This window comes from Streptopelia decaocto (assembly GCF_964273445.1).
Source record: "Streptopelia decaocto genome assembly, chromosome: 2".
In the NCBI taxonomy this organism is placed as follows: domain Eukaryota; kingdom Metazoa; phylum Chordata; class Aves; order Columbiformes; family Columbidae; genus Streptopelia; species Streptopelia decaocto.
In genome coordinates, this window is record NC_138655.1 from 36,577,001 (window position 1) to 36,596,227 (window position 19,227).

Below are 19,227 nucleotides of genomic sequence, written 5' to 3' on the forward strand. Positions count from 1 at the left end.
AGATGCAATGGATGGGCCTTGGAATGATGCAGACACAGTAACTCTGGGCAAATACCGTCTAACACCTGGGATTCTGGCAGCCACAAAGACCCCATCAAAAGTAAGAAGACAAATATGCACCCACCCTTTTCAATCTCACCCTGCTTCCTAGCCTCTCATTTGGAGGCTAATTAATCCATGTTCATACCCCACTGCCCGCTTAGGAACAGGACTTGGAAGAGGATTGGGAATAGTCCAGTTGGGACCAGGCATTCAGCACTGCAAACTGTCACACCCACGAGTCATGTACTGGAGAAAACAGTCTTCTGGTAGGCTCCCTGGACACATAAGATTACCAGAAAATACTGGCTACCAAGTACAAAATCAAATAAGAGAAGGCCTGCACTGGGAAAGTGATCTAGCTGAAAGCCTGAGAGTTAAAACTGTGGAAGAAACACCAGCTGGACAAGATTTAAACCTCACAGTGCACGTGCAAGCAACAGTGTCACCAGGTAACTGTTCTTTACCAAAGCTGGTTTTGTAACACTTAATCCATGTATGCATATTAATAGCTTTCATTTAACTCATTTTCATAGTTGCATGCCTGTGCTTATTAGACAAGTCTGAATAATGGTTCAGTTTTACATGAGCTGCGTGGGGGAATTTTTTTTCTTTTCCCTACTTTGTTTTTATACACTAGATCAACTACAAAATGTCTTCAGATTACAGAGACAGTCTTTCAGTTTGAAAGAATGAAATTAATACTTAAAAGACCAATTTGCTGCGTACATATACTTCAACCCCTTCTCCCAAACAAACCATCTGACCCACTCGAAACTACCACAAGTCACCTAAGCAAGTACGACTGAAAGATTCGGTATTATCTCTTGGCAAAGCCTAAGGATTTGGCAAGTAAGAGGGGGCCTTCCACCCCTGTACAACATGCACAGTGAACTGACAGTTTTCCAGTACTCCAGACACAAAGAAGACAATCCATGTATTACAAGAAGAATGTCCTGGAGCACAGAGGCTGTGAAGATAAAAACCAGGATATGCAACACTACACGGCCTCACACTTGGTATAGCAAACAACACGAACCAAAATAATGGAAAACTATAGAAAAACTGTAATAAATTGTGTCATTTCACAAACATCACAGAGCAGGAGTAACAAGAACCAGTAGAATGACAGCAGCACCACATCAAAGAAATTCTTCACAGAAGCAAAGAAGAAAACTGGTTTAAATCAATTCAAGCATATACTTAAAATGAACACTAGTACACAAACAAGAATTGTGCCAGAAGCAGCAGTGCCACACAGAATTAAGGAAAAATTGATAAAGCTGGAAGATTAATAAGGTGAGTTTATCCCTACCTAGAGGAACTTGTATGCCAAGTATGTTGTTGCATATCTTGGAAATGAAGATTCCCTGCCAGTGCTCTTCAGAGCAATTATGCTTTTTGTTAAAAATACATTAAGCTTTCAGTCTATTCAGCAATGCATTTACATGCTGAGATGATGAAGCCAACAGCTGAGTTTCTCTGGGCATGAATAACTGTAATAAACAGCAAGTACTCTCAGTCACATGGAAAAGTCCCACTAAAGAGTGTGCCCAGTGGCACCTCTGTCTTAAGTGTGCTGATATTTACACTGGTCAATGCTACAGCACATAGATCTGGTCCTTCTTAGAAGCAGTATCTGCACTCTGAACATTCAGTAGACCTATCTGGGACTTCTTAACATCTACAGTCTGAGCTGAATGGTAACTCTTGTCTGCTGGGTATCGAGAGCTCCAAAACAAATGCAAATAATTCAGGTTCTGTCCTGGCAGAAGAGAGGAGGTATCTCTGGAGAAAATTAAATGTATAGGAAGTTTTGCAGACTCCACCTCACTCCAAGCATAGCCCTCGTTCCTCGCACAGTACCAGATACTTTACCAAGAGATAACTCCCCTTCCTCTCACAAAGGCCACTTTCATATCCTAGATTTTACTCCACTTCAAAGAATTTTCATTCCCTGAGATGCAGGGATCGCTATATTCTGAGCTGCTTTCTTACAAACCAGGGATTTCTACCTGTAGTTCTTATACTTCATGTTTGGTTCCATCACATACGATCTTTTATAATGAGAAGGAACCTGTTTCAAGCAACGACTATGAACAAACTATGGACCAGGCAACCACCTCGTTATGGGGAAGTACCTGATATGCATAAAGATCTGGAGGTACCAAACGGAGCACGGTGGTGGTGGGGAGGAAAGCTGAGCAATTCATTCCAGTAGCAATGCTATGTGTACCTCAGACGTGGCACAGACGTCCCTCATCAGCTTGATACCAACGTATAATCAACACCATAACCAGTTTTGCATTTTAACTAAATACATGAGTATTAGAGAACGCACACACATGCAAACCAATTTACTGCCACAAGCATTAGACAGGCTTTTAAAAGATGGAAAACAAATTGAAAACATGAAAACAAGGCCATGGGTTACCCTTTTTTCCTTTAAGAGTTCTGCCTGTTTACGTTTTGTGATTACTTGAAGCCTCTGCATATTTTCATAAATGTATTTAGGAAAAATAATTCATTTTGTATAACACTATGTTGTAACTAACAACCCCTAGGTAATTTGATATAGGCAAGTAATTTTTGGTAGAAACTTTGTAAATGCATGATGGAATTTCAAGATAAAAAGCAGTATCAGGCAGTGAAATATCGTATCTGCATTTTCAATATATGCATCTCTGTTTTCTTCACTTCATCCTCCTCAAGTTCTCTATTTCCCTCATGCATACACCAAAATGTATTATTATTGCCATATGAGTCATTTTGGAATACTTTTTCAAGTTAGGTCAAGTTGAACAACGTATTTTGTCATCAAGCAAACAACGTAAGCTTAGTTTCTAAAAACTACTCATCACATAAGACATTTGAAGTGAACACTCTGACCCGAACCCTGCTGTTCACATCCTGCTCACCTGTTGGTGCAATGGCTGGAGGAGACGTCACCAAACTATGGCCACGTCGGTAGGAGAGGCACCACTAACTGAGGGCATGTGCCCTCACACCAGTATCCATTGCCCACTGGGCCCAGGTCTCTTTTTGCATTGCACCTGCCCTCACTCACTGCAAGTGTGCAATCCGGAGCCGGTACCCCAGTGACATCTCCGCAAATGAGTTCAGCTACCAGAACCAGAATAATAAATAGTAGGAATGATAAACTCCTGATAGCATAGTTTACCTTAGTTTTCAGTTATCTTAGAGACACACAGTATAGATACTGCCTCAAGCCACCTCTGCTTGCTTACCATGGGAGCATGGAATATTTACATGAGTTCCAAGAATATGAGGGAAAAGAAGTTCATTAGATGTGACTTATCACCAAGTCCTACAAGGCTGAATACATATACAACAAAAGGACAAAGGTAACTGGCTGCTTTATGGATATATAGCAACATATGAGCTTGACGTCAAATATGGTATATGGCTTACTGGTATATGCTAACATGGTCTGGGACTAGTTTCAGCTGACGTGCATACAAGGCAGTAATAAACTACTGCACCGTTAAACACTGTGAAGCTTAAGTTATCCAATACAGCTCATAAAGTAGAAGTTGTTAAAAACCTCTCAACTGATAGTACTGTAAGACCTGCATTTTGCTCTTAACAAAGACTCTTTGGAATTCAGCTTATAAATACAGTTCTGTAAAATGGGTCAAGTATCTGAGTTTGCAGGAGATCTGAGCAGTTTGTGCAGGAAGCCATACTGAAGCTAAGTATAAAAGAAAAAAAGCTTTCTAGGCAGTAATTCTGTATGGATGTTTCTTAATTCAGTCTCCTGAATCCCAGCTACAGCACGTTCTACTAGAATTTCAAATAGAGGCTGGGGGAGTGAACAAACATGCTTTGGTAAACAAGTGCTCTGGCACATAGTGATATGTAGGTGGGGTCTACCCAGAATGTCAAGAGTTCTTCCTCAAATTGTAGAGATGAGCAAGAACACAAACACCATATTTGCATTTTCAGGCTATTTACTGGTATTCTATTAAAATGAAACTAAACAAGAGCATTGGGGGAGGGGGGGGGCGTGTCTCCTCACAAAACATTCACAGCCTTCTTCCAAAATATCAGCATTTTAGAGGCAGCCTAAAATCTACAGAATAGACCAGATTTGTGTTTGCTCTTCAATTAATACTCCTAACAAACTGCTTATGTCAAAAGACACATACATTCCACTAGAGCACCGTTACGCACCAACATGGAGTAGAAAAAAGGCAGCAACAACTAAAAAACTCCACTACCAAAGCAAGAAGCTGAATCTCATAACTCAAAAAGGACAGAAATTTATGCAAGATATTCTAAGAGTTGTTTATTTGCTGTCCTTACTGTGTTCACTTGTTCACCAAGCTGTTTCCTCATGCTTCCCAGATACCCAACCTATTCCTGACCCACAGAGATGTATTTCTACCAAATATAGAGCTTGGGTTTTGTTCTCCAAGTACAAATGCTGTCATTGTTAGTCCTGGGAGCTGTGGGTCAGTGTTTTAAGGTGTTACATGGGTCTGAACTATTAAGCGGATTTCAGCAACAGATTTATATAAAGATACATCCTGTCCTCTTAGACCAGGTAAAACCAATACAACACAGTATGTTCAAGAACAAGCAGGGACAGAGGACTATTGTTCAACTTTTGGAGTCTACTAAACTAATTTTTTCTTTAACTTAACTTTCTTTTTATAATCTGGCAACCTAGCAGAAGCCAGTTAATGGAATATTGTAAATTTGAGTATGAAGCTTATGCAGCAATTAAATGAATCCCTGTAATCTCAGTATTAACTCAAGACCAATGTTCCATTATACAGTTTTTTAAAGGAACATGACAGTATTTAATCTTTCAGGTCAGCAATTTTTTGATGTTAGCTATTATGATGTTGGGTGATAAGGACCACAGGGAACAAAGACACATATTGCAAGTCACAGCATGGAATGTGAATACTAAGTAGAAGTTATCATAAAATTCTATCTATTGACATTTAGCTTTGATGTACACACCATAATTTTAAAGGGACAATAAGAACCAGATTATTTAAGAGACATGGTATTTTCTTGCAGTCATTGTTCAAATTAGTCAAATGTTTCATACAAAAATGTTCCTGCACACAAATCCAAGCTACTCTGTTTTCCTTCTATAAGGCATGAGATCAAGAATAAGTCTTATTCCAACTCCAACAATGCTGTACAAATTAAAGTAATTTTGTAGATGACAGTGCAATGTTAATCTTGCATAAGAACACAAAAGAGCAAAATGCCAAAGTTTTCTAATTACATGGCAATCTATTTTCTCAATCCAATTCATTAAATGTTTTTACAAATCCTCAAACTAAGCAAAGAAAAAATTTTGTTCTAGAAAGCAGATAAAGAATTTTGCAAAGCCCTAAGAACTCAAGACGTTAGACATCTCATGAACTGAAGCACTTGATAAATACGTTGTTACTGCATTGGTAGTGAAGTAGCTGTGCAGAATCTGTACAATGTTCAGGAAACTACCTATAATCAGCTGCTGTTTGGATGCAATTGCAACAGTGATGAGGATACACAAACTGGAATGTGCACCACACTATGGATGGTAATACGAGCGGTGTTTGAGGAAGGTGCTAATGTCTTGGATTAACTGATGAAAATGTCACTTCAGTCTGAAGCAGATGCCATGCAAGTGCTCAAAAACCTCCCTGTGCCGCACTAGCTCCATTTCCCTTCAGGTTTGGGATGAGTCACTCGAAGGTTTCTACACCAAATTGCTTCCGATTCAAATGTACCTTTCATTTATATAAAAAGTGTTGCGGTAACAGCCCTTCAAAATACACACTTCAGAAATAATGTTTCATAGTTCACCTTTATGTAACCGCGGTTCTCCCAAGCCTACGCTGCTCATTTTTTCGCTTTGTTTGCCACCAATCTGTGGCACCCACCCACAGCTGTTAGCAAACCAGAACCCCAGGGAAGGGTCACCTCCCCTACAGAGCCCCAGGTGGGGGGCAGATGTCCAGCCAAGGGGTCCTCACCACGTACCTCCGCTAAAATAAAGTCAGGGTAATTATGGGTATTTTCATTCCTTCACCCACCTGCTTCCACTGATTGATTCAGAAGGGTCTTCAAAATAAGAAAATACAAGCACTCTTTTATTTCCCACTCTTATGACAACAATGCCTAATTTGGAGAAGAGAAACACAGAAGTACTGAGGACAAAAACATTTTTTACTTTAATCCTTTTAAAGTCAGAGCAAGCAAGCACAATGGCTGTTTATACTGCTGACTCCTGGCTCCAGTGTCCCTACATGCGTAATTGCTCAATAAAGCTTTTAATATACATTTTATTGCACTAATTGTGAACTTGCACGGTTAAACTAGTACTACATATAAAAATCTGGTTTATGGGAAGGATGCCTCCAGTCACGCAAGCCAGAACAGCTTAACACTTCTATGGGATCATGGAGTGACAGTACAGTTTCTGTCAGCTAACAAAAGGACCAGAGGTCGAGGGAGACGAAAAGAGAACAAATAAAATGTTAACACTGAAAAGAAAGATGTTTCGAACATTTGACATAAATGCAAGCTTGAAAGCATTGATACGATAGGCAGGTACAGAGTCCAACTATACCAGTGTGGATGCTAGAATTATGGAAGTATGAAAATGGGAAGTTGTGACGATTAGTTATTTAATTTACATAGGATAATAGGAAGTCTGGTTTTATTGCATGTCCAGGGAAGTTGAGAGCAGAGCCATGACTTCTTGTAGTGTCTGGGGAAGAGAGAGGAAAACATGCAGAACTCCTACTCCTTTACTTTATAACCACTCCCCGCCACCCAAAAGATATTTTCTTTTGTAAGAGAAAAAAAATAAAAATCTATATACACACATGCATATATTGGGGGTTCTGAGTTTACTAAGAAGGAAAGTAAATCAGACAGTAACAAAAAGTTATTTCAGAGAATACTTGTCGATATCTTCTGAACACATAAACGGTGGGATTTGTGTCTTACACTTTAAAAGAAAGTTTTTGAATCCTGCTGGATAATCTGCCCAGACCTGAAAAGTTAAGCATTCATTTTACTGTAGAGCCTTAAAAAGAAAATAGGTCTGTCACTAGTCTGTGATTATTTCTGTAGTGTACTGGCACAGAGTATAACACAACTTTGGAAGGAAGTCACATTAAAGAAACAAACAAAATCTCATGTATTGGCTAAGGAGAAAAAAATAATTAAGGTCTGAATCCAAATAAATAGATTAAGGCATATTTTCTTTCCAGTAGCAGCATTTTCTCAGGTAAGCCTATTCAGCTGCTGCTGAACAGTACAATTAAGACCTGCTACATTGTAAAACACTAAACCAACAATAAAAAAGTGCCTGCAATGCAGACTCAAACATTCAAACAAGGCACACGGTAAGTTTTTTCAGTGGAATGAGGAAGAGATCCTGAGTGTTCCAAACTCCCACTACATCTTATTAATTATCCCACAGTGGAGGGAGATTACTTGCAAAGGACAGGGCAAAAAAAAAAAAAAGCCAAGCAGTCTGCTTCCTACTTTCTTCTCAAAGCATCCCAGCCCTGGTTCTCCAGCACCTCGTAACACTGATTGCTCATCTGTGCAGAGCAACAGCAGAACCCACAGTTTACATATGGATGTTCACCAACCCTGGCAAGATCAGAGCTCCCCAGGAGTACCTGGGTACATGTGTCAATATGCTCAGTGAATTAGTTAGCTAAAACTAATCTCTAATTAGGAACGGGATAGGAAGGGCTGCCAATAAATTAACATCAAAATCCCTGTAAGTCTTATTGGGCTGGTGATATTAGTGCAAACAGGAGAAAAGGAGACAGAAGCCTACAAAACCATTTTGTGATCAGGACAAATGGAAAAAAGCCTTCCCTACTTAGTTGTTGTATTAAGCCCTAAATAGTGTTTTATTTTGGGCACCTTCTTCACCAGCACAGATGTAAGTTTGCAGGCAATTAAGCGCACTCTGCAAACAATAATAATAAATAAGAGGCAACTAAGAAAACTCCTTCCCATTTTTCCATTGTAGCATCCTTCTCATTTACCTTCACTGGGAGGGTAATGCCTGCCTACCATGTTAGGTGCTGCCTCTCCACCTCCCCGTGTTCTGTAACCCGGCCTCACCGGAGGAAACCCCCAGGGTTTCAGCCCTCTGGAGGTGCAGTTCTGTGGACAACCTGCCTCTCCCTGCTCCCTCCACACCCAGATGCCACTATTAGCCACTCTGTTCAGCATCCTTGTCACGCTGCAGCTGTGGCGTGTCTCATCTCACCACCTAGGAATAAAAGCCGCAACAGAGTCCTTTGGAAAAAGAGGTCATCTTTATTAATTTTGTGCGAGATATCCAGCATAATGTGGGCTTGATGCAGCTTTGAGTGCCTGCTGGCTGCTTATGACCATGACAACTACATAAACTTGTACATACAGATATGTATTGCTACACACACCGCTCTTACCATGCTCAGCCAACTACACAATAATCCTTAAAAGTTTCAAAATCTTTCTGTTCCTAGCTCTTAAAACCCTGGTCAGGACAACCAGAACCCTTTCTGTTGAACAAGCATCAACACTAAGCTTTTAGGACCATTACTGTGGCAATGGTGAACGTGCAAAGGCTTGGTTCTCTCGTGGGACTGGAGAGCAAAAACAGTAAGGGGAGGCATTTTACAGTTAATTGCCTAGGTCACTGAAGTCACACAACTGTTTATTATAACAAAGTGGGTTTGTTAAAAGTTTTGCATTTTATTGCTGGAACAAGCAGTGGAAATATATCTTGGGCCTAAATCCACAGTTGGAAGAGCCTGGGTCCAGCATCTGGGCTTTGCATGGTATATCAACAACTTGTGAATAATAATAATTATAGAAATATAATGTAAATTTAAAAAATGGCTAGCAACAAAAAATAATCTTTATTATCAATATGTTTATAGCTTAAGAGCAAGAAAAACTTCACTACCCTAGTCAACACAGAGAAATTCTGCTGAGAGATGACATCCAGAAGGCTGTCATGTTTAGGACATCAGTCTTCACCAAGAGAGTCAAATGCAAGCAGTGATTAGCATAAATAATAGCGGTGACAGATAAGATTTCAGGGAAAGAGAAGAAAGAGAGAAAGAATGTGAATGAAAGTGTGCACACAATTGAAAAAAAAAAAAACAAAAACAAAAAACAAACAAGTAAACACACCAAAACAACAAAAACCAACACGTAAGAATATTAGAGACCAAATGAGTCAGTTTAACTTCGCATTCCTGGGGAAAACAATTCAGAACAAAGTAATTAGCAGCACCTGCAAGATAATCTTAACTAGTAGCCAAAAGAGATTTATTAAATCCCATGGCTAACTTCCTTTGACAGGCAGAAGAGAAACCACAGGTGTCACATCTTTCCTTCCGCAAGGCTTTGAAACTGCCTTGAGATACTTCAACAATCAGACTACAGATGTAAGAAGCAGAAATATTAGTTCAGGGTGTGAGAAACAAAGGTTAATATATCATCATCGGGATAGAGTCGTGATCTGGAAGGACGGAGTGAAATGTAGCAGCTTATGTACAAGATACTGCCCGCAGGCAGGAAACATCAAATACAGAAATACAGGATAAGAAACAACAAGGCAGCAGACCACAGCACATCACAAGAAACAAGTATCATGCTGTTGTGAGAAAGACACACATTGATATAAGATATAAAATTTTAAAAGTGTTGGAGTGCAAAGCGTGAGCATAATCTACTGAACTAAAAAAAAATCGTGCTACTTTACTCTGTGTCTGAATTCCTGGCAAGGATGTGGATCTACCTGAGAGGGTCTAGGGAACAGTAATGAGAGTGCAAAGTAGTCTAGAAAACGTGACTTATGGGGAGGTGGAATGGACAAGCTAGTTGTTAGTACAGGGAAAAAACAAGCAAAACAACACTAAAGCAATAGCTGTTGCATTGGAAGATTACTACAAAGAGAAGGGAATTGTCTCTTCAGTCAGCTATGGAGAGGACAAGTCCTAATGAGCTTAAAATGAGCACAGGAAAAGTTGAGGATAAACACTGGAGCATTATTTATTTAAAAATAAATAATGGAAGGGTAGTGAAGCACGGGAAGAGATTCCACTGGGAAACAGATTTAAGAAGAGCCGAGGCAAACACTTCTAAGAGACAGACTGTACCTTTGGGGCAAAGACAGTTAAATGACCTCTGGAGACTGAGACCTTACAGCTGGGAGCAACGTCCTAGGAGAGAGATGGTGGCAAACAAGAAGTGAGGGGAAGGAAAAGTAGCTTGAAAGCACACAGAAGAGAAGCACTGAGGGAAGTGAAGTGACAGGCAGGAAACTGAGGAAAAGAAAGATGAAAAATGAGACTGCCATTTGCAGGGAGAGCCAGTGCAGAGGTGTGTTACACACTCACGAGCAACTACTGTCCTGTGGGAAGGACACCTGCTCGTGGTCAGCAGGTGTTGTAGGCGCTCCTGCCCAACATCTTCAGCTCTGCATTCACCTGAAAGGAATCCAGCTCGTGTTCCCCAAGATCACCCAGCAAAGCGATCCAAAATGTGGTGAGTGGGATGCAGGGTCCTGGACTGAACGGACATGGTAACACAGGCGCACCCTCAGCCAGCGCAGAGGAACCCAGGGACCAGCCCCGGCATCCACCAGACAGCAAACCAGAACAACACTGCTTGTCTCAACTGTTACAATACATAGATCTAAATACTTCACAGAAACAAGCATCACTGGAGTGACTGCATTAAGTGTCTGGCTGTTTCGAGACAGCATATTGACCATTTTAACTGACATCTGATGTGACATATGGACATCTTTGGTAGGTCTGTAAATAAACTGTTGCAAAGTATCACGATGTTTTCATTTAACAACTGCATTTGCTTTAAAATACCATTACTAATAATCTGGCTCTTTTTTTTTCTTTTTTCTTTAAATGAGGACCTACGTCTAGGGGCTTTCTGACTCATATAAATTAGAATAGCAGAACCAAAACAAAAGGCCAAGCACCCAACCCATCAATCTTTTCCAGCCGCCGAGTCCCAGAGCAGTAACCAAGACAAAGACCGTTCCAGTTTCTCATTGCCAGTTCCCAATGTCTTATCAACATATTTTCATTTCATGATGCAACTTTTTTTCCCTAAGAAGGGTCACATGGTGAACATGTCTGTGCATATACCTGTCTTTGAAAACCCGCTGTTTAGATTCTGAGCTGCAAGAGCATCCTCTGTTCCTTATGAGACCATCACTCTGTAGCTTCTGAAATATTTGGCCCCTACAGATTCCTTGTCAAGGACTGTTGTGTTTCTTACTCTGTGCACATCATGCATCCAGCATGGTTCCCTGAATAATTATCCGGGCTTTGATGACAAAATTTCTTTCAGGTCACTTCAAGTGATGCTCCCACATAAAACAGCAAACAGATTTTTGCACAGATTGACAAGTTTACAGTTACATTTCTGAGTAAAACCCTCTAAGTGTTATGCCATTCCTCCTCCTATTTTAATTCTTTGTAAACAAACACACACGAAACATGGGGGGGGGGAAAAGCCGACCTCAACTAATATCAACAAAAATTTAAATGTTTGCATAGAAATTCTAGATACCTTTCAATACATGACAGAAGATACAGAATTCAGGTTTTATTCCCAGATAATTAAACGCTGGGGAAAATGGCTGAGGGCATCAAACATAAGAATATCTTAACTGATGATCCTGGCCAGCTCACAGTGCAAAGCTATGTTTGCAAGACAGGCATTATTTACACATTCTGGTGAATTACTCTTCAAGTGTAACATTTTAAGACAGTTTGAGAATTTCTAATAGTCACTGTCAATTCACATAAAATGTGCTTAAACCCCCAGGTGCTATGGCCAAAACCAAATGAATCATAAATTTGAAGTTCATTTGAATCATTGAGGTTAGATCATGCTTGTAGTTTAAACTTACATTGCCTTGGATGTATAAATCAACATCCAAGCAACAAAATTTACTTTTAATTGGCTTAGATGGCAGACCAACTCTTTCCTTTTCAGTCTGCCTTCTAATATTAAACGTGTAAAAAACTACTGTAAATATTTCCTCTCTCACCCCTTCTTCCCAAGGTTTTTTACAAACAAGTGAGGTATTGTTTAGCTGCTATGCACTATACTCCACACATCCCAAACCAAAACAGAAAAAAGCACGTGTTCAGATTGCTACGGAGCACTCATGATATTACAGATTTTTTTTATCACACACCACAGAATAATTCTGCATACCTTAAAAAAAACCAAACAAACAGAGTAGTGCAACTTACAGCATCTTTTTAGCTTTGCTTTTCATTATTTGAATAAGGAGAGAAAAGTAGGCTTGTAAACTTCGGCAAGTGAACCTAGAAAGATTTGCTCAGCGGTCTCCCAGTCTCTGGTCAACAGTTCTGTGCTGTTCAAAGCCCAAGTACAAGTGCGTCACTGTTCTCTCATTTAAATGTAGAATAATTCTAGGATTCATGGCAATGCCAGCTTAAACTTAGCTCTAAAGAAACCCTTTGTTTCCAAATAAATCAGTGCCTGGTTTTAGATAATTCTATAAAGAATCCTATTCATCCACCACATAACATATTAGTTAACATGAAAAGAGCACCAAAGAGGCAGCCAACCTCCACAAAATTCTGAAGAAAAGTGAAGTTAAACCAATCTATCTGGCATATGCCTTTACAGTTACATATAATGTGTGTGGACACATACACAAGATGTAAAACCTCACTGGAAACAGCAGTTTGTTCTTGATATAAACACTTTACACTAAGACATCTGAAAATTTCAGAGCACACTGGCCACGCTGTCTTGCCAGAGCAATGTGTTTGCTCAGGTTTTCTGTGACTGCTGCAAGTACCACGGGGTTTATAAGGGACAAAACCAAGGGATGGTTTTGTGGTCCCCTCACAGAGAAAGCCCATATGTTTTCAATCAGGGCTCTGAACACAGAAGGATGGCAGAAAAGAGACACAACAATTCCAAAGACAATAGATACTCTTTTACCAAGGGCTGATTTGGGAGGGCTGGGGTGAACTATAGATGTTTTAATATTAAAACGCCACTTAAGTATTTCCGTGATAGTCTGGAAATCCAGAACCCCTTGTAAGAGCAATTGATCAAGCTGTATTACTTACTTACAAGACATTTACTGTGAGTACCAGGAGATTAGATTAACACCATTAGATGTATTATTTAAATTAAACACTTGAATGAAAACAGGGGGCCTAGTAATTGGGAGAAAAAAAAAATCAGGAGGTAAACTGGATTCTAGGCTGTCAGCACCTACTAACTCCCTTCTGTTTCACTTTTTAACTCTCATAAAACAGTGCTATGTACTCTTCAATGCTACATGCTTTTTACTTACCTTTTATGAAAACATAGTTTTTTTTTTTCTATAATATAATCAAGATGCGCCATTACTACTGCAGCAAGGAAGCAGAAGTCCCTTAGTTCTTTGATGCACTTGTCTTCAGGCATTTGACAGTCTGGGCACTTTTGCCTGGTAGCTTTTATTTCTGAACTGTTCTAAGTTTGGCCCGTTCTGCAGTTTTTGATAGCATTCCAAACTCAGAGACTTAATGCATCTTGCTTTTACAAGGTATGGTTAAATCCCATCCACAGGAGCACAAAAGTTATTTTTTCTTTAGTTGCCTCCTATCCATATTCCATGCTCTTCCCAACATTAAAGCAAAACACATACCATAAACTGGAAACTCCACAGCACTCAAGTAAAAACATTCATCTTGTGAATGCTCAGTCCTTACTTATTTACTAAACTTAGTATAAGACAGATTTTAGGGCTTGATAGTGATCCCGGTTTATAAATAACTAAGATGCCAAAACAAAAAAAGAGAGTCTAAACCTAAACTAGCATAATCTAAATACATGGTTGTCCTGTCAGAGTCCTGTGGACTGAGCACACTCGCATTTAAGTACATGTTTGACATTCCTGCACTTACGCAGGAGCTACACAGTGCACGGAAGAGGCCAGAAGACGAATGGCCAAGGGCTGCAGCGACCAGGCTCATTCAGCCTTGAGAAGAGGATGCTTCACGGGGACCCAACTGCAGCCTTTGAGAAGTTTACCCAGAATACAGACTCTTTGCTGTGGTGCACTGCATGAGTTATTGTGTTGATAACTGACCACCAGGACAGGTTGCCCAGAGGGGCTGTGGAGCCTCTGTCTTTGGAGGTCTTCATAACCCAGCTCGACATAGCCCTGAGCAACCTGGTCTGAACCCAGGGTTAACCCTGTTTTGAGCAGGAGGTCGCACTCAACACCTCCCAAGGTTCCTCCTAACCCGAACTGCAAGATTTAAAGGCATTTAGCCCTAAGCAGCACTCACCCTGTCAGTGTATCGTCCTGGCTGAATCCAGAAATGTCACTGTAATGCAATGTTACATGCAACATCACAGGACAATAATCCTCACAAGTCTCCCAAACAAAATTTCTCGTTAAAATATCAGAGCAAAGATTAATGGTGCAAAGCCCTGAAATATCCATCAAGATAGTTTCTGAAAAATAAGAACTGTGTTTCCAACCAGTGCCTTATTTTAACAGCAAACAGAGAAGTTACAAGACCTCAAAAATTGACCCATAGTTTGCATATATTTAGATATCAGATTTTGTATTCCCTATTAATTAGATTAATATAAGTACTTTTGAGTGACCTCAATTCCACAGTTGTTCAATAAACACTCAAATATGAGCTATAACTCCACAGGGCACTGCAAACCTCTTCTGATGCACCTGCTACGATAGCATTGAGTTCAGAACCAGAGGCAAAGCTTTCCTTGGTCTGTCGCCTGTTCCAAAATACTTTGCAATTAACAATACAATGAAGAAGTTTAAATAGTTTTGTTTCACCAGTTATTTCACAACAGCGAAGAAGAGACAGAGAAGTGCTGTTGAAGGAAAATTTGCTGCAAGAGCTAGAAGAGATGGCAGCAGCAAAGCAGCACGTTGGTGCCTTGGAAGCTGCTGGAAACTTGTTGGTCGTGCTTCTCAATAGAGGCGAAGGATCAGAAGCTGGTACCCCTTTGGTTTACTCCAAGAGAAACATAAGGGTCTGTAAAGTTACGCAACTTCTGCAGTGGCAGTATTTTGAAACAGTTATTTGGCAAGGCACTTAGATCTAGCAGCTTGCCAGTCGCCCTCAGAGTTTCAAACGACTGCCAAAAAATGTGATATCTCTTTGAATACAGGAGCTTTCAAATAAATTTAGACACCAATTTTGCTTATCCATCTTCCCCCCTGCAACAAGGTGCTTTCCTGCCCTAGAACAAAGAAATGCTGTAGTGGCAAAGCAAAGCTTTTCAAATATTAGGGAATGAGGAACTTCTCTCTCCTTGTCAGATGATGCTCGTGGGGTGTCTGAAAGGACCAAGTTAAAAGATCACGTGAAGACACAACCTTACTTCTTCCTTTGCTAAAGGCTGGGAAGGTGACTCTTAACACCGAGCTGGGTGAGGGAATGGAGTTACAGGTCACAGACACCCCAACCCGTGGACTGGATCGGTTATAGCAAGAACTGAACCGCTGTGTAACACAAAACTGCCAGGCTGGCACCCACCGCCACACAGATACAACGTGACAGAGAAGTGGCCCAGGGTGGAGATTTCTGCACTGGAAATGGGGGTTTCTGGTAGGAAATACTGGGTGCTTTCCCCAGCTCAACTTCAGGGCTTAAACTCCTAAGCCAGGACTACAAACAGGTGTCACCACCTACTACAGATATCAGAACCCATTCTTCTCTTGGACCCAGTTTTCTCCTAGAGCAACTAGCGAAGTGTTGCTCCTCTCTTGAAACACAGAGGATGCCATGGAAATTCTGATAACAGCCTAATCATCAGCGACCAAGCACTAGATCCCAGCCCTCCTCCCAGGGGAACACACAAAGTGCTGCAACAGAGTCAGGTTCCTGCTGGCACTGCTTCACGTCAGCCTTGGGCAACCTGCTGCATCTTCCAGGAGATGGCCCAGGTGAGACACAGGGGGAGAAGTGGGACATCCCACTCACTTCAGCCAGTGCGACCACCACAGAGGTGGGGGAAGCTGTGGGCTTGAACCCCTTGGGCACGGGGACCAGAAGCCCAGGTTTCAACTCCAAGAACACAGTCTGCTCTTCCGACAAGTCCCACCACCACCAGGTCTCAGGGAAAGGTGAGCAGTGGCTCCTCTTCTGGCCATGTTTTAAAAAACAAGCCCATTACAACTGCATTTCAGGACACAACCAGTGTGTGTTTACAGTGTGCTTGCCAGGTGTCCCAGATTCTTGATCTCCTAAGGGCTTTAATGCTCAACTACAGCAGCTCTAGATAAGGCGCTTAAGAACTTTCTGCATAAAGAGGGAGATCCAACGTGTTTAAGACACTTTCAGAGTCAGGCAGACACTGTGTTAGGTGGTTTGGAAGACTTAGGAGGATAAATTCTGTTTGGGAATTAGGAATGCAAGCAGGAACCTGATTAACACATTTTTAAATGTTCTCGCAGTATGCTCAAGCCCTTCAGTTCTACTTTGGAAAGCTTAAGTGTTTGCTTAGCAGGTTATTTCAGCATATGGATACTAGTTAAACCAGAACAAAATGAATCCTTCAATATAAACACCCAAAGTGCTAACTTCAAATAAAAACAACATATTGCTTTACTATAGCTCAGTCTATATAAATACATAGATTACTTATGCTAGTTTCTAGTTCCTTGGTCTACAGTAGAAAAAGCAATTCATGGCAGTATAAGTCTTCAGTGACTTAGGAACATCCAACAATCAAGTCACAAAAACAACCAGTAGTGACTTTCCTTTTGGGAAGTGCCCATTCCTTGAAAATAACTTTTTCTAAATGACAAATTAGACAGCAATAAATAAATATTCATTTACAACTACAAATATGTGCAATCTGATCTCAATTTACATGCAGAAATGCTGGGCACTTGTGTACAAAATGGCTCTAGCCGTAGGACAAAAATGCCCTAGTACTTGCATGCAAATTATAAAACTAAAACCATCTGGAAAATGATCTGGGATAACCCAGGGGAGAGCTGCTTGTGTGAATGTGGCTAAAGGATCACAGCTTATTAGAAGCTTATCCTCTATGGATGGGATGGAAAATAAGATGTGGCATACCCTCTTATAAAGTGATGATTAACATGAACCTGCAATTAGCATGCATGGCATTATAAAATGACAGGTGATTTCCATCATAAATCCTAGATCCCAGGGGAGACAAGAGTTGCTTTGCATTTATTGTTATTTGCTAATAACCGTGACATTTTATTTAATATACTTTATTTTTGGCTCTCAGCACAGCCTTCTGAAATATCTTGTTGCAGGGTCAAGTCAGCTTTGGAGGCTTGCAGCTACTCCAGCTAGCTGAAATAATTCTGCATATTAAAAACCAGCAATAACTATTTTAAACACATGCCATTACAGTAAAATTATCCACCTACTTGCGCACTGACTTTAAACAAGTAAAAAAGTGAACAGACTAGTAATTTTAAACTGCCCACATCTTAAAAGTTGAACTACTAGCTCCCTGCAATACATTATTTTATAAGTAGAGTGGGCCAGGAGCCGCCCATCTCATGTCCCCTGTAGGTTCTTTGAACCTCTGTTCAACGAGACTTGAACATCCAGCTTTGTCAGGCTTCTTAGAAAGCTGCCTGTCCTGAGAGAATGAAAATGCAGAGAGCAATAATAAAAAGCAACAGCTCCTATCAGTTGTGGATTATCAGAGTGAAGATCCCCTCAGAACAACGTAACCAATGAATCACAAGTCTTGCAGCACTCTGATACAGCCCACGTATACATTAGTCCACATAACTCTCTTTGCCCTCAGGAAATGTTTAATGCCCTTTTAAGATAACAATAGGTACTGAATTTATTAGATTAGCATGCAAGAAATTAAATGCAAGGGCTGTCAGCATCTATTTTGAGTGTCCAATATAAATTTCAATGCTATTGCAACACTCAGAGCATGTAACAAAGAGGCTGTAGCACTTACTAGAGAGAAGCACAGAGACTGCACACTGTTTTTTTCCTGCCAACGAGCGTGTATTCCTGCTCTTCATACACTCTCCAAAATTAAAGGAAAGAGCCTGGCAGAATTCAGACCAAAAAAAAGCTCTGCAGGAGAACCTAAGTCTCAGCAAGGGAAAGCCAAGGAGTAGTAACCAATGCTCATGAAAGAACTGAGCCCAAGACGTTCTGCAAATACAAAATCACGCAGGTGAATGGTGTGGGATACTCCTTCGAGCTCCACCAGTCCTCCCCCTAGCGCAAATCCTCCAAGTTTGCATCAAAATTTTATCTTTTCTATAAGAGATCTGTCCAGAAAGTACCGACACTTCCCAAGTCCCTCCGCATGCAAGGAGAAAACAATTATTTTAATTTTCTCCCTGCCTGCAATCGTCTCTCATATTTAAGGTGTTTAAAGGGGTAAAGAGGCAATTCCAGCCCTTGCCTCTCCGGCACAGAGAGCAATAGAGACCGCAGACCTGAACTGTGTTCACCTCTGTGAGGCACAAAGCGAAGTGAACCAGGGTCTCGGAAAAGGGCTCTTTCAACTGCTCTAAATGTAAACGCCAAGCTATTTCTTACCTCTGAAATGTCTGCTTCCAGTTTGGCATCACTGTCTGTATGGAATTAAGTAGTGGAACTGAAATGGAGTTTGGTGGTGTCCGTAGTTGTAACCCAGAAATCAAACCCTCCCAAACACAGCCAGCTATGCAAAATGTAACATAATATGTAAAACTACACATAGAGTAATGCAGAAAAATGTGAGGGCAGGAGTACTAGCAGGAGCAAGTAGCACTGCTAGAGAAGGGTGGGAATAAAAAAAAGGGAATGTGAAATGCAGAATGACTTTGCAACTTCTTTGCAAATACGGCATCTAAAAATGTACCAGCTGGGAGAAAAAAAAAAAGGAAAAAAAAAAAAAGGCAGAAGTTTCTCCATGTTTGCTTGCAGCACTTTGCCCCCAGTCCGCAACTGGATCCCTGAGCCGCACGCCCACGCGGGTCCGCGTTTTCCTGCGAGAACAGTTTCGGTTCGAACCCCCGCCCCACACTAAACACGCTGCACAGAAACGACTGGGGAGATCGGAAAAGCACGCACACATTTCGGGCTGCAACAGGAGGGTGGCAAACCGGCCCCTGTCCCGCGTCCCGGCCCGTGATCCCCCGTG

At 40.9% G+C, this 19,227-nt stretch overlaps 1 protein-coding gene across 2 annotated transcripts in view; it reads right to left on the minus strand.

The window, feature by feature from the left end:
* LOC309436467 (serine/threonine-protein kinase Sgk3) overlaps positions 1 to 19,227 on the minus strand; it is a 59,658-nt gene that overhangs the window by 40,102 nt on the left and 329 nt on the right. The window contains exon 1 of one of the 2 annotated variants that reach the window (XM_082045668.1): positions 18,046 to 18,195. The exons of the other annotated variant lie outside the window; for it this stretch is intronic. The gene's annotated coding sequence lies outside the window, so the exon portion shown is untranslated. Of the gene's footprint in view, positions 1 to 18,045; positions 18,196 to 19,227 lie in introns of those variants that run through there. 2 annotated transcript variants of the gene reach the window in all.